Here is a 16,678-nt window from a genome sequence, read left to right on the forward strand (position 1 = left end):
GTAGCTTCCATCAGATTTGAGGTCGGTATCTGTACAAAGAGTCTTCATGTTGTTTTTCATCTGGACTGAATGCTTATTCAACTAGGTTGAATCTCATCTGATTGCCAATAGGTTTCCAGATTGTCATCCTGCAAATGGCCCACACCAAATCCTAATCTAGAAACCCAGCAGCCTTTGAGCCCACCCATGCTCACACTGTGCCAGCTGTTCCCAATTGCTGTGGGTCTTTTGTAGGTAAAGTTTTACTTGGGACGGTTATTTTTCTGAAGTGTTCATGATCTGAAAGACATGTCCACGTATATTTCCTGTTTCTGAGGTGTTGCAGAAATTCCAGCAGCAGAATCCGCACTTGGAACAACAGTGAGGGCTGAGATGAAGGGAATCAATTGCATTACATGTTTTAAACAAACACTACACTCAGTGGGGGAAAATATTCACAGAGTGCTTCCCAATCATTGGCGATCATTTCAACAAAAGAGCTGTGGAAATGCTGTAAAAATGGTAGAAGTGTTGTTTGGGTTTCTGTAGCTCTTTTACCGAAATTACGGCAGTTGTTCCACAGAAACACCTGGGTGGCAGGTTACGCCCCCATGGCACAAAAAAAACCTAACCTAAAAATATCATAACTAACTGATATTTAGTTACGATATTTTAACTAAGGCCAAAAAAAGCAGCATGCGCCAGAAAAACAGCGCAAATCAATGGGGAAAATTGAGCCCTATGTCTATAAATGTTATCGCTTGATATGCTACATCTATCTGTAAGATTAAAGGAATCAAAAACTAGAACAGTGGACTAAAAACCTGTAGTTGTTCTGGTGTGCTGGCTGGAAATTATGGCCAGATCCAGATATACTGGATCCCAGAATTCTGCTGAAGTACCCGGGATGGCCTCTTGGAGGTAGAACCTCCACCCACCACAAATATGATCATTGCCAGGGTGGGGGGGGGGGGGCGCGTGGGTCCGGATGATGCAGGGACACCCTACATCGTGAGTTCCCACATCCTGGGCTCTCAGTGAGAATTGGTGGCGAAAGGCAAAAGTGAGACCAACCTGGATCCCAGGCTGGATCCACAAAGAAAAAGGGGGAACATCTTTAAATGTGGCCCCATTACAAAAGGGGCCACTGGAGGCAGCTGCAGCTTATTTCAGTGGCAACCCAACTGGTCCACCCACATCTGTCAGTCATTTCAGTATTTTTACAGTGGCAGGCACCCTAGATATGCCCCTGGTGGAGCGTGCACCCATCACTGGCAAATGAGTGAGCCTCCAACTGAACTCAGAAAGTAGAGTGGGGTTATTCGTGGACACCAAGATACATCCAATCGCAAATATTTGGGACCACTAAATTTCAGCAGCAAGTGCCATTATTTCTGTTATATCCAAGTTCAGATATGAACCATTTTTCTATCTATCCTGGGGTATATCAGGATTCGGCTCACGTATACAAGATTTAATCTGCACAACCCAACAAGGATGCATCTAGAAAAACATTTAATCAAAGTAATCCTTGTGGTTCCATTTTTTCAATGTAGCTGTTTTGCACTATTAAAGCCAAGTGCACTCAGCCAAGGTGTTAGGTGTATGTCTTGCAAGGCCTAAAGTGATTATGATTCTGACAGTTGTAATAAAAGAGGGCCGCTGTGCCCTGGAATAAGTTGATATAGTGCTGTTGTGACAGTGCGGACGGAGGAGTTACACAGCATCAGCTGTTTCTAGCTTCCTACTCCAATGTTATGCCTCGACTTTTGTTTTTCTATTGACATATATTTAAGTGGTAAATGACGTCACACACCCAGTGGAGAGCAGGAAGTGCACATTGGAGATTATGGTGAGCATTGCGCACAACTTTCTGACCTTAATGATTGAAAATCACACACAGCCCATACTGAAACTCTTGCAAATGCCCCTGCCGGGTGAGGCTTCCCATTGGGTGTGCGATGTTAGAAAATTACCCCAGGCCACACACAAAGCTATAGCAACAAAGACTTTTAACTCTTGTCGACAGCATGATACTTCACTCATCAGTTTTCGCTTATTTTCTTTCTAAACAGTGATTATTTTAAAAAACAGTACATACATAGAGAATATTGATGGCCATCCAAGGGGCATAGTAAGTATCCACGAACTTCATGCAGACAGCAACAAGGCATCCTCTGTATGGGCTCAATTTTCCCCAGTATTTGCTCCGGTTTTTTTGGAGTAGGCTGCTTTTTCTGGCCTAACTTAAAAATCCCCAATCCCCAGTTTCCCCAATCAATTTGCACCAGTGTAACTGAGTTAGTTATGTTTTTTTTAGGTAAGTTTTTTTTTCTCAAAAGGGGGCTTTACCAGACACCTCCACCAATTCTGGCCATTTAGGCAACTTTAGCCAGCTAATAGTTACTCCAGTTCTACTTAGGCCAGCGTATGTGGCCATTCGAGAAAACCATTGCAGACAGTTAAAGAAATCGGTGCTGGTAAGGAAATCGGTGCAGGTAAGTGCAGCAGATGCCCGGACAGCAGCAGCAGGAAAGGTAAGAGAGAGGTGGGGGGGAGGGAGAGGGGTTGGAGGGAAGCCTTTGACCGTGAGGGAGGAGACCACTCGGCCTTGGCTAGGGGTAGGAGAATGCACCGGCAAGCCCTTCGGCCAGGGCTAGTGGCAAGGGAGCAGAACGGGAAACTGAAGACAGGGCGGGGGTGGGTCATTTCAGCCTGGGATAGGTGCGGGCCAGCCCGCTGCCAACCCTTAAAGCACTGGCCCGTTGCCTTCCCAGGCCGAAAGGACCCCGCACTGACCCGCTGAACAGCTGCTGCATGAACAGACATCAGCTGCTGAATATCATGTTGGACTAAAGGGCCCCAGCTATTATTCTGGCACAAATATATTTCAGCCACTTGCTATGCCAGGGTTGAGCAGATGAGACTAAAATGGAATAAACTCTCGGTTGTTCATTTAAAGCCATAAGGGAGAAGCTCACACTCCCAAGTGACAGTTTTGTAGAGCAGGGTTTGTAACACTGAATGCACATCATCATTTAAACTGAAACAATCCTCCATTCAGTGCCGTATTCCACTTAAAAAACAAACGACAAACAACAAAAGTGAAAAATGAGACTCACTGCTGAAATGTATTTTCCTGCAAATTGGTTATTGTCTCTGCTTGTCTAATGTTTAGCATTCTTTAACTTCACATCAGTTATAGTTCGATTTCTGACACCAGAATATGGTTTGCAACTACTCTCGTCCTTTCGGCCCGGGGAGGCAGTGGCTTCAGATTCCAACCTCAGCCCTTTTGAGCACCTCTCGTTACCTTAGCAACATCAGTTTTTAGCGCAGGCCTTAAGCTCCACCCACAAAGCTGAAGGTCAATCGGCACTGCTCCAAATTCAAAGTTAATTCCGGCGAAACTTGGATTTTTTTTGCCGCATTTGGGCCACTGAAAAATCGTTCGTATGTCTTCAATTGTGCCAAAAATCACCCATGTGGAAAATTGAGCTTCTTAAAACTAACACTACATGCTTCCCTCAAATAACACCAGCCAAACAGATTAATTGGACATTCATCACATTTCTATTTGTGGGATCTTTCTTTGTGCAAATTGGCTGCCACATTTATCCACTTAACAAAAGTGATTCTACTTCAAAAGTAATTGATTGGATTGTGGAGTGCTTTGGGATGTCCTGAGGACATGATAAGGTGCTCATATAAATGCAAAGTCTTTCTTGTAATATTCCAGAATGGTACCACTGATGAGGGACTTCAGTTATGTAGAGAGACTAGAGAAGCTGGAATTATTCTCTTTAGAGCAATTCATTAAAGGTCTTCGAAATTATGAGGAATGTTGATAGAGTAGATAGGGAGAAACTGTTTCTACTGGCCGGAGGGTCAATAACCAGAGGACACAGATTTAAGATTGGTAAAAAGAATCCAGGGGGGGAAATGAGAAGAATATTTTTTACATATGAATTGTTATGATCTGGAATGCACTGACTGAAAGGCTGGTGGAAGCAGATCCAATCGTAACTTTCAAAAGAGAATTGGATAAATGAAGTAACATTTGCAGGGCTCCGGGGAAAGAGAAAGGGAGTGGGACTAATTTGATTGCTCTTTAAAAAAGCTGGCACAGGCACGATGGGCTGAATGGCCTCCTTCTGTGCTGTATGATTCTACGATTGTAACACTGAAAAATTCAGCTCTCACAGACTCAATAATAAAGACCAGCTTCACCAGCACTGCTTGGGCAGCAAATTGGTGGAGAGGAAATGAAAATTGGGCGTATTTTACAACAGTCGGGCTGTTTATCTGCCAGGTAACCTCTCTAGCCATGATGGTAAAAATTCAAATTATCTGATCATTTAAAAGTTCTTTAGTGTTTAAACAAAATTATTGGATAATTCAATTCGTTTTACCAAAAATATGGCTTTGAATAATCAGGTGCAGCTTTATGTTGTAATTCAAAAGGCAGCTGATTCCCCCCTTAAATGCTGACTTCCTGTCAGCCAATAATGTGCCATCCTTCATCACCTGTTTTATAAGGGTGAACTGAGTGCACAGCGCATTCCTACCAAGAAGAACATAAAATCGCACGTGAGCTTACATGTACATTATGTTAATTAAAAGTCAGATAAAAACAAGGAGCAACAAAGGTAGCAAAAGCTATCGAGCATCCTAGCCTACTCATCCAAGTCTTTCAACTGGACAAGAGTGGTAATAAGAGCTGCAGTGAAATAAAGAAAGAATTTGCATTTATATAGCACCTTTTCTCACCTCGGAACATCCCAAAGTGCTTCACAGCCAATTTAGTACTTTAAAAAAATATAGGGTGGAGTTTTGCAGGGGGTCAGTGGATGCAATTGGTGGCAGGTCGGGTGAGAAAAATAATTTTGAAGGGGTTCGGGACCCCGCTGTCAATCTGCCGCTGCGCACCTTTCCCAAATTTTGAGTCTGTCAGCGCCGAGCAGACCCGAGACGCAGCAGCAGGGGAGGCAATTCAGGTAATTATGACCTTGTTAACAGAGGATTAAGAACTATTTTCAACTCACCTTCAGAATTTACCAGGTTGCCCCATGGGATCCACGTTGCTTGGGGATCACGTTAGGTAAGCAGGGCAGGTGTTTAATTACCATGGAATTATCTAATTATTTGACAGCTGCAAATGTGCTGTAAAAGCTCCCATCTCACAACTGTTCACTTTCCAAGCTCAGAAGCTGTTGCTTACTGCATTTGGAAGACAGATTGGAGTAAACTCTCTATCCAGTGTCACCTCATTGGAACAACCTCTCTCACCATTGACAGATTGCGTCTGTCATCTAAGGTTCAGCTGCCATCTATTATATCAGCAGCGGTGCCCCTGAAACTATCTCACCTTGGTCCTTAGAATCCCACCACGATCAGCCCAAACACCAGCAGCACCAGGCACACCAGCAGCACCAACAACAACACCAACCTTCTCCACAATCAACTGATGCTGCATGAGACAGACGGTATCAGTACTCAACCACATTGCTGCCTGGGACACCAGGGATGGCCTCACCATGGCCAGGTTTACTTCACTGGCTGCCACATGATGCGCCAAGTTCTGTTGATATCATCAGTGCTCATTATCCATATAAAGACACAGATGAAGATAATTGGAGGATATTGGCTGATGGATAATCAAAAATTTTCCACGATAACTGCCTGTACAAATCACAGGCAAAAGGGATGCACAAATGATATCGGGCCGGAACTTGCTGGAGCCCTGTTGATTAAACTTTTTCCTGCACCCTTCAGCTCAAAATTTTTTTGCCCTGTAAGTTTACTGGAAATGCGAGCTGATAACAGGGGCAATGGAGCATCTGGGACATCGGTGAAAGGTGGGACCAACAGTGTATCTCCTTACCGAATTAGATTTATGGATTGAGAAGAAGATACCGGAGAAGGAAGGTGAATTAGAGTGAAATCAGATACAGAAAGTGAAATAAAGAGAGTGAAAGATTGGATTAAGAGAGAGAGAAAAAAAAGACGAAAAGGAAGAATAAGAAAAATTGTAAACATTTTACCTTTTTTTAAATCTCCAACAACAATTTACTACTTGCAGGAATCAAATTGAATACTATTAAATTGTTCCCTTTCTGGGCCAGAGAGTCTGATTAGCACTGCATTAATAATTATCTCGTTGTTAAAAGGGTACTTACACTCTCAATTAACAGACTTAATTTTCTGTGGTGAGTTTAATGGGCAATTAATGTTCAAATCCAGAAAGTTCTTTAAGATAACGGGAAGGATAAGGGTAAGATGCATTTGTGCAAAGCAAACAGCGGAGCAGTGTAAATCAACCAGCAAGAGCTGGCCATTCATAACTCACGCCGTTTCTCTTAATCTTCTGAAAAGTTGGTCTATTTGTGCATTAATAAGAGTTTGAATCGTTAATGGGCCATTAATTTTCCATCAGGAGCCAGCCCATTATGATCAAATTATTATGAAATAGTTTCTGCATTCCATGCAAATCTGTCATGTATTCTGTTTATGCCACAAATACCTTGTGAAACTAGAACACCTCTGGTACTTTGTCATTTCAGTTTATTTCTTTTGGCAGGTACACATTTGCATGAAGGAAAGGTGAAAGGGTCAAGCATACCACTAGGCCTTAAAATAGTCACAAGTCCTGCAGAACCAGGGGTGTTCCTTGATCCCAAGCAGTTCTGTTTACTATCAAAATCAGAAGTTCATGATCCCACATTCAAAAGGCTTAGAATTCACCAGTGTTTTAAAAGGAAGTTCCTTTATTTCCTGTGGCACTCATCACAGTACATTTTTCGTAAAACTTTTCAAGTAGGTATTTATTATTGTCAAGTGAACAAAACCAAGTCTACAGGATATAACACAAAATATTCTGAATGTAGTCCTAAATTTCTGTCTAGAAATATCACGGGATACTCATAACAATCATTACTGAAGGTTTTTTTATTCAAGAAATGCGAAAACATGGGTGACTGAAAGATCAGCTGCGAATTCTGATTTTTTAAAAACTTTTAATGCACATCATGTTCACATGTATTTATTATAGTGCAACCCCTTAACCCCACCCCCTCCCCCTGCCCGCCCCACACACCTCATTTTCTCAAGACGCCCCTGACATTTGCCGGTTTCCATTCGGTTAGATTCTAATGATCCACAGCAATGTTTAGCTCCCATCAACTGACAAACTATGTTTGACATGCATTAAGAAACCTCCCACAGCATTCTACAAATAGCTTGCAAACTAAAAAAAAATACAATTACGTTTGTCACATATGTCACAGGAAATCTTGCCCAGTTAATCTCATTTAAAGGTATACCTTTAAATAGGATTTCCTCTCTGCAAAAGTGCTTGGGCAGGAAGCACCAGTGAGTCATTGCAAAATTAATTTGGTTTTATATTGACTCTGCTACAAATGGTGGAACAGATGATTCATTATTTCCAGCCTGACCTCGCTGCCTTTAATTCATACATGTCAGGCACACTGTCTTGCTCAATGCCATCAGTTCAGAGACTGATGCACTAAATGCATTGAAAGATTTATAAAATATGGCATCGACGGTGTTCATAATTTAGGCGCACGACAATGCTGAAAGCTCGATCGATATCTGGTTTCCCTCACCACAGACCTATAGGTGCCTTGTAAATTCTGTTGGATGCTTGACAGTAAAGCTCATCAAATAGTGCACAGAGCATCACTGATAACTGAAGAACCCAGTCTGCGTCTTATCCTCCCGGCTTTGAAGATTTTTCAGATATTTGAATTTCGGCAGTGGCTTTTTGGTGAATTAAATGCACATTCTAATCACTATCAGGACTGATGCTTGAAATAAATGCCAAAAATTAGAAAAAGCAAAGTTTAAGTTAAAAAAAACTTATTTGATATTCAGTGATCAAATCAAGAGCTGCATTAAATTCAATCTCTCAGGGATAGCTACTACTGTGCAATGGGACAGTAACCTTAAAAAATATATGGGGCGGAAATTGCCCTTTTTTATAGCCCCATTAGCTCCAGGGGGCGCTAATGGGGCACAATAGCTTTTTCACACGGGGGAACTCCCAGGAATTTCCCCCTGAGGTTTGGAGGGTGCTGTCCCGGCAGTGGCGCGCCCCGCGATTAGTGCCCAGGGCTGGCGCCGCATGGCGATGACGTAGTCGTCGTGCGTGCCGACCCCATTGCACCCCATGGAGAAATTTCCCTACGGACAGTGAGGCAAGCACGGGTGGATGTTAATGCCATCGTGCAACCCAGCACTCCGCTTTGGGTGCCAGGCAGCTGGCTTGGTCAATCATAAGAACTTAAGAAGAACATAAGAAATAGAAGCATGGAGTAAACATAGAAACATAGAAACATAGAAAACAGGTGCAGGAGTAGACCATTAGGCACTTCGAGCCTGCACCACCATTCAATAAGATCATGGCTGATCATTCCTTCAGTACCCCTTTCCTGCTTTCTCTCCATACCCCTTGATCCCTTTAGCCGTAAGGGCCATATCTAACTCCCTCTTGAATATATCCAATGAACTGGCATCAACAACTCTCTGCGGCAGGGAATTCCACAGGTTAACAACTCTCTGAGTGAAGAAGTTTCTCCTCATCTCAGTCCTAAACGGCCTGCCCCTTATCCTAAGATCGTGTCCCTTGGTTCTGGACTTCCCCAACATCGGGAACATTCTTCCCGCATCTAGCCTGTCCAGTCCAGTCAGAATTTTATATGTTTCGATGAGATCCCCTCTCATTCTTCTAAACTCCAGTGTATAAAGGCCCAGTTGATCCAGTCTCTCTTCATATGTCAGTCCAGCCATCCCTGGAATCAGTCTGGTGAACCTTTCCTGCACTTCCTCAATAGCAAGAACGTCCTTCCTCAGATTAGGAGACCAAAACTGAACACAATATTCCAGGTGGGGCCTCACCAAGGCCCTGTACAACTGCAGCAAGACTTCCCTGCTCCTATACTCAAATCCCCTAGCTGTGAAGGCCAACATACCATGTGCCTTCTTCACCGCCTGCTGTACCTGCATGCCAACTTTCAATGACTGATGAACCATGACACCCAGGTCTCGTTGCACCTCCCCTTTTCCTAATCTGCCGCCGTTCAGATAATATTCTGCCTTCGAGTTTTTGCCCCCAAAGTGGATAACCTCACATTTATCCACATTATACTGCATCTGCCATGTATTTGCCCACTCACCTAACCTGTCCAAGTCAACCTGCAGCTTCTTAGCATCCTCCTCACAGCTCACACCGCCACCCAGTTTAGTGTCATCTGCAAATTTGGAGATATTACACTCAATTCCATCATCTAAATCATTAATATATATTGTAAAGAGCTGGGGTCCCAGCACTGAGCCCTGCGGCACTCCACTAGTCACTGCCTGCCATTCTGAAAAGAATCGTTTATCCCGACTCTCTGCTTCCTGTCAGCCAACCAGTTCTCTAACCACGTCAGTACATTACCCCCAATACCATGTGCTTTGATTTTGCACATTAATCTCCTGTGTGGGACCTTGTCAAAAGCCTTTTGAAAGTCCAAATACACCACATCCACTAGCTACATCCTCAAAAAATTCCAGAAGATTTGTCAAGCATGATTTCCCTTTCATAAATCCATGCTGACTTGGACCAATCCTATCACTGCTCTCAAAATGCGTTGCTATTTCATCCTTAATGATTGATTCCAACATTTTCCCCACCACCGATGTCAGGCTAACTGGTCTATAATTACTCATTTTCTCTCTCCCTCCTTTTTTAAAAAGTGGTGTTACATTAGCAACCCTCCAGTCCATAGGAACTGATCCAGAGTCGAAAGACTGTTGTAAAATTATCACCAATGCATCCACTATTTCTAGGGCCACTTCCTTAAGTACTCTGGGATGTAGACTATCAGGCCCTGGGGATTTATCGGCCTTCAATCCTGTCAATTTTCCTAATACAATTTCCCGCCTAATAAGGATATCCTTCAGTTCCTCCTTCTCACAAGACCCTCGGTCCCCTAGTACATCCAGAAGGTTATTTGTGTCTTCCTTTGTGAAGACAGAACCAAAGTACGTGTTCAATTGGTCTGTCATTTCTTTGTTCCCCATTATAAATTCACTTGAATCTGACAGCAAGGGACCTACGTTTGGCTTCACTAATCTTTTTCTCTTCACATATCTATAGAAGCTTTTGCAGTCAGTTTTTATGTTCCCGGCAAGCTTTCTCTCATACTCTATTTTCCCCCTCTTAATTAAACCCTTTGTCCTCCTCTGCTGAATTCTAAAATTCTCCCAGTCCTCCGGTTTGCTGCTTTTTCTAACTAATTTGTATGCCTCTTCTTTGGAATTAATACTATCCTTAATTTCCTTTGTCAGCCACGGTTGAGCCACCTTCCCCGTTTTATTTTTACTCCAGACAGGGATGTACAATTGCTGAAGTTCGTCCATATGATCTTTAAAGATTCGCCATTACCTATTCACCGTAAACCCTTTAAGTATCATTTGCCAGTCTAATCTAGCCAATTCGCGCCTCATACCATCAAAGTTACCTTTCCTTAAGTTAAGGACCCTAGTTTCTGAATTAACTTTGTCACTCTCCATCTTAATAAGGAATTATACCATATTATGGTCACTCTTCCCCAAGGGGCCTCGCACAACAAGATTGCTAATTAGTCCCTTCTCATTACACATCACCCAGTCTAGGATGGCCAGCTCTCTGGTTGGTTCCTCGACATATTGGTCTGGAAAACCATCTCTATACACTCCAGGAAATCCTCCTCCACCGCATTGCTACCAGTTCGGTTAGCCCAATCAATATGTAGATTAAAGTCGCCCATGATTACTGCTGTACCTTTATTGCACACATCTCTTATTTCTTGTTTGCTGCTGTCCCCAACCTCACGACTACTATTTGGTGGTCTGTACACAACTCCCACTAGTGTTTTCTGCCCTTTGGTATTCCGTAGCTCCACCCATACCAATTCCACCTCATCCAAGCTAATGTCCTTCCTTACAATTGCATTAATTTCCTCTTTAACCAGCAACGCCACCCCGCCTCCTTTTCCTTTCTGTCTGTCCTTCCTAAATGCTGAATATCCCTGGATGTTGAGTTCCCAGCCTTGGTCACCCTGGAGCCATGTCTCCATGATGCCAACCACATCGTATCCATTAACTGCTATCTGCGCAGTTAATTCATCCACTTTATTCCAAATACTCCTCGCATTGAGGCACAGAGCCTTCAGGCTTGTCTTTTTAACACACTTTGACCCTTTAGAATTTTGCTTTAAAGTGGCCCTTTTTGTTTTTTGCCTTGGGTTTCTCTGCCCTCCACTTTTACTATTCTCATTTCTAGCTTTTGCTTCTGTCTCCTTGTTGTTTCCCTCTGTTTCCCTGCATAGGTTCCCATCCCCCTGCCATATTAGTTTAACTCCTCCCCAACAGCAGTAGCAAACACTCCCCCCAGGGTGTTGCTTCCGGCCCTGCCTATGTTCTGACCGTCCGGTTTGTACTGGTCCCACCTCCCCCAGAACTGATTCCAATGCCCCAGGAATTTGAATCCCTCCCTTCTGCACCACTGCTCAAGCCATGTATTCATCTGAGCTATTCTGTGATTCCTACTCTGATGAGCACGTGGCACTGGTAGCAATCCTGAGATTACTACCTTTGAGGTCCTGCTTTTTAATTTAACTCCTTGCTCCTTAAATTCATCTTGTAGGACCTCATCCCGCTTGTTACCTATATCGTTGGTACCTATATGTACCACAACAACTGGCTGTTCATGCTCCCTTTTCAGAATGTCCTGCACCCCGCTCCAAGACATCCTTGACCCTTGCACCAGGGAGGCAACATTCCATCCTGGAATCTCGGTTGCGGCCGCAGAAATGCCTATCTATTCCCCTTACAATTGAATCCCCTATCACTATAGCTCTCCCACTCTTTTTCCTGCCCTCCTGTGCAGCAGGGCCATTTGGCCCCTCGAGCTTGCTCTGCCATTCAATAAGATCATGGCTGATCTGATCATGGACTCAGCTCCACTTCCCTGGCTGCTCCCCATAACCCTTCACCCCCTTATCGCTCAAAAATCTGAAAATCTCCGCCTTAAATATATTCAATGACCCAGCCTCCACAGCTCTCTGGAGCAGAGAATTCCACAGATTTACAACCCCCTGAGAGAAGAAATTCCTCCTCATCTCAGTTTTAAATGGGCGACCCTTTATTCTAAAACTGTGCCCTCCATTTCTAAATTCCCCCACGAGTAGAATCATCCTCTCTGCATCCACCTTGTCGAACCACCTCATTATCTTATATGACTCAATAAGATCATCTCTCATTATTCTGAACTTCAATGAGTATAGGCCCAACCTGCTCAACCTTTCTTCATAAGTCAACCCCCTCAACTCAAGAATTAACCAAGTGAACTTTCTCTGAACAGCCTCCAATGCCAATATATTCCTCCTTAAATATGGAGACCAAAACTGTACGCAGTACTCTAGGTGTGGCCTCACCAATACCTTGTACATTTGTAGCAGGACTTCTCTGCTTTTATACTCCATCCCCTTTGCAATAAAGGCCAACATTCCATTTGCCTTCCTGATTACTTGCTGTATCTGCATACTAATCTTTTGTGTTTCATGCGCAAGGACTCCCAGGTCCCTCTGTACTGCAGCATTTTGTAATTTTTCTCCATTTAAATAATAATATGCTTTTAAAATTTTTTTTGCCAAAGTGGCTAAGTCAATCGCCTGCCTGGTGGCCCAATGGCAGCCACCAAATGGCCTGCAGAGTGCGCAGTGGCTTTCCCCTTTAATTGGGAGTGCCCCTCAAAGGAAGTGGAGCGCTGGCGATAGCTCTCTGCTTCTTTTAAGGGGCGTATGACCCAATTCTGTGTCGGGGGCGGAACTTCTGGCCGGGCGCAGGAAGTCCCGGCCCCGGAAGGTTCCTGCCCCCAATCGGGACGAAGGACAATTTCCAGTCCATAAATGTTTACTCAATAGGCCAGAGAACAGGTAGTATTTGACTTTATTAGTATCCTGATTAAAAATGGTAATATCTGCGAATTTGGGTGGAGCAGCCAATTAGACATGTGTCTTTTCTCTGAGATTTCTGTTTGAGTCCAGTCTGGGACCGCTGGCTGCGAGGATCCAAAGTAAACTGACTTTTGGTCACTTTCCATCCATTTCCCAGTGGTCATGGGCCTACAATACACAACTGTCCCTAACTTGCACTAATTGGTAATCTCACTTGGCGAGGCCACAGATTTGCTGCTGTGAAACATGGAATGAAAAACATCATACGTGGTTGTTGATGGGGTTTAGTTCTTCAGGATTTACTCTGCACCTGATTGTTCCATTTCCCAGCACTAACATTGGTTGATGAGTGAAAGGAAGGTATATCCAATGGTTAAAGGCAGCGCGTATTTGCAACACCAAGGTTCCGATTGGTTGTCTTGAATCAATAGACCAGATTTCTGATTGGTCCCCTTGGAGGACAAGACACACCCAGCAGTTTGCCTGGAATGTGTAATTAGATCCTGCCTGCCTGAGTAATCAAAATCTTTGCACTGTGTAATTTGATCCATTCATTGTGACAGCCAGGCTCCAAACAGAGCTCACAGTGCAAACGCTACTTTCAGAAAACAGACAAGGCTTACCCTCCAGATTTAGGATCTGCTCCTCCACTAACAAGAATGTGATCCATATCTAACAGAGGGGGCAGAACATGATCCATCTCCCCTCTCCGATCTGCTCTCCTCTCCCCGTCCAATCCCCTCTCCTCTCCTCCCCATCCGATCGCTACACCTCTCCCCCTCCTTTCCGCTCTCCTCTCCCTCCTCCGATGCCCTCACTACTCCCTGCTCCAATCCACTTCTCTTCCCCTCCGATCCGTTCTCCTCTCCCTCTCTGATCCCCTCTCCTCTCCCCATCCCAACCCCTCTCCTCTCCTCCCTCCTATCCGCTATCCACTCCCCCTCTGATCCCCTCTCCTCTCCTCCCTCTGATCCCTTCTCCTCTCCTCGCTCTAATCCCTTCTCCTCTCCCCCCTCCGATCCCCTCTCCTCTCCTTGCTCCAATCCCTTCTCCTCTCCCAGCTCCAATCCCCTCTCTTCTCCTCCCTCCAATCCCCTTTCCACTCCGCCATCTGATCACTTCTCCTCTTTTCCCTCCAATCTGTGTGTGAGCAGCCACTTGTATAGTTGAAGCCCTGCATCAAAGCTATTTCAATCTGATTCTCCAACATGAATACAATGCTATATATTGGAGTTCAATATGTTTATAGCACTAGGCAAAGTCTTTGTGACTGAAGATATGCTTAAGCTTAGAACTTCAGCTATAAAATTATTTGTGCAAGCAGGTGCAGTACAGTGAAAGTGCTGTTATATGCAGATATAAAAGGGACATATGAAAGAAAGAGGATTGTGAGAGAAAATTAGTTCCAACAAAGTGGCAAAGGCAACAGTCGGCTTATGTGAATGTGTGAATAGGCAACTATAAGCAATCTAGTGCTGTTCTAATACTTTGTGCCTGATACTTGGCCCAATAATTGGCCAACACAACAGCACTGTGATATAGCAAAATGACACAGTGGAAAATGAGAAAGCTATGTATTTACAAATATTAGCAGTTGGCAGAATTCCCTGCATTCTCCCTTTGTGTTGATGTGCCAACCTTCATAGTGAGTGTTGTGTATCTGTAAAGCATGCACTCCCATGTTCCGCCACCAGGGAGCTCATCCCCTGAAGTCCCAAGGGATCCCAACATCCCTTGGGAGCACTGTACATAAGCCGACCCCAAAGGCCTGTTCCTCACTCTGGAGTGTCTAATGTCACTGTTACTTTAACCTCCCTGTGTGCAGCCTCATCTGTGTTAGGAACACAATAACTGGCGACGAGAATACGAATCCAACGCAAAGATGCAGCAAACTGTGGGCATCCTGGAGAAGTTCTCGGAGGGTGAGGACTGGGAAGCCTATGTCGAATGGCTAGACCAGTACTTTGTAGCCAACAAGCTGGACAGAGAAGGAAACGCTGCAAAAAGGTGAGCGGTCCTCCTCACGGTCTGTGGGGCACCGACCTACAGCCTCATGAAGAATCTTCTGGCTCCGGTGAAACCCACAGATAAGTCATATGAGGAGCTGTGTACACTGGTTCGCGAGCATCTTAACCTGAGGGAGAGCGTGCTGATGGCGAGGTATCGGTTCTACTCGTGCCAGTGATCTGAAGGTCAGGAAGTGGCGAGCTACGTCGCCGAGCTAAGGCGACGTGCAGGACAATGTAAGTTTGATGGCTACCTGGAGCAAATGCTCAGAGACTTTTTTGTACTGAGCATTGGCCACGAGACCATCCGATGAAAACTTTTGACTGTAGAGACACCGACCCTCAGTAAGGCTATTGCGATAGCACAGGTGTTTATGTTCACCAGTGATAACACCAAACAAACCTCTCAGCACACAAGTGCTAGCAATGTTCATAAATTAACTGGAACTGTGTTTGTGAGCAGAAATGTACAGGGCAGAACCCACGAGTCTGGAACTGCCAGCAGGCCTCAGGTGACCCAGATGACTCAGAGTCCCCAACAAAGGATGAATGTAAGGCAATTTGCACCTGGTTGGCATTGTGGAGGCTTCCATTCAGCCTATTCATGCAGCTTCAAAGGTATGTTTGCAAGAGCTGTGGAACAATAGGGCACCTCCAACGAGCTTGCAAACGAGCTGCAAGCTCTGCAAAACCTGCTAACCACCACATGGCAAAGGAAGATCGGTCCATGGTGGTTCAAAGCAATTTCAAGCCGCAGAGAGAGGAGGCAGATGCTGAAGTACATGGGGTGCACACATTTTCGACGAAATGTCCAACTATAATGCGAAACGTAAAATTGAATGGCTTACCCATAGTCATGGAACTGGACATTGGCGCTAGCCAATCCATCATGAGTAAAAAGATGTTTGAGAGACTGTGGTGCAAAAAGGCCTTCAGACCAGCCCTGAGCCCCATCCACACGAAACGGAGAATGTACACCAAAGAGCTTAGCACTGTCCTGGGCAGCACCATGGTCAAGGTCACTTACGAGGGCAAGGTGTACGAACTGCCACTCTGGATTGTCCCAGACGATGGCCCCACACTGCTTGGAAGGAGCTGGCTGGGCAAAATCCACTGGAACTGGGATGACATCCGAGCGCTATCACATGTCGATGAGGCCTCATGTACCCAGGTTCTTAACAAATTTCCTTCCCTTTTTGAGCCAGGCATTGGAAACTTTTCCGGGGCGAAGGTGCAGATCCACTTTGTCCCAGAGGCATGACCCATTCACCACAAGGCGCGAGCGCTACCTCACATGATGAGGGAGAGAGTGGAAATCGAGCTGGACAGGCTGCAATGCAAGGGCATCATCTCCCCAGTGGAATTCAGCGAGTGGGCCAGCCCGATTGTTCCAGTACTCAAAAGTGATGGCACGGTCAGGATTTGCGCCGATTATAAAGTAACTATTAATCGTTTCTCGCTACAGGACCAATACCCGCTACCTAAGGCAGACGACCTATTTGCGACGCTGGCAGGAGGCAAGACGTTCACCAAGCTCAACCTGACTTTGGCCTACATGACGCAGGAGCTGGAGGAGTCTTTGAAGGGCCTCACCTGCATCAACACGCACAAGGGACTGTTCATCTACAACAGATGCCCGTTTGGAATTCGGTCGGCTGCAGCAATCTTCCAGAGAAACATGGAGAGCCT

The sequence above is a fragment of the Pristiophorus japonicus genome, chromosome 7, assembly GCF_044704955.1.
Source record: "Pristiophorus japonicus isolate sPriJap1 chromosome 7, sPriJap1.hap1, whole genome shotgun sequence".
Classification (NCBI taxonomy): Eukaryota; Metazoa; Chordata; class Chondrichthyes; family Pristiophoridae; genus Pristiophorus; species Pristiophorus japonicus.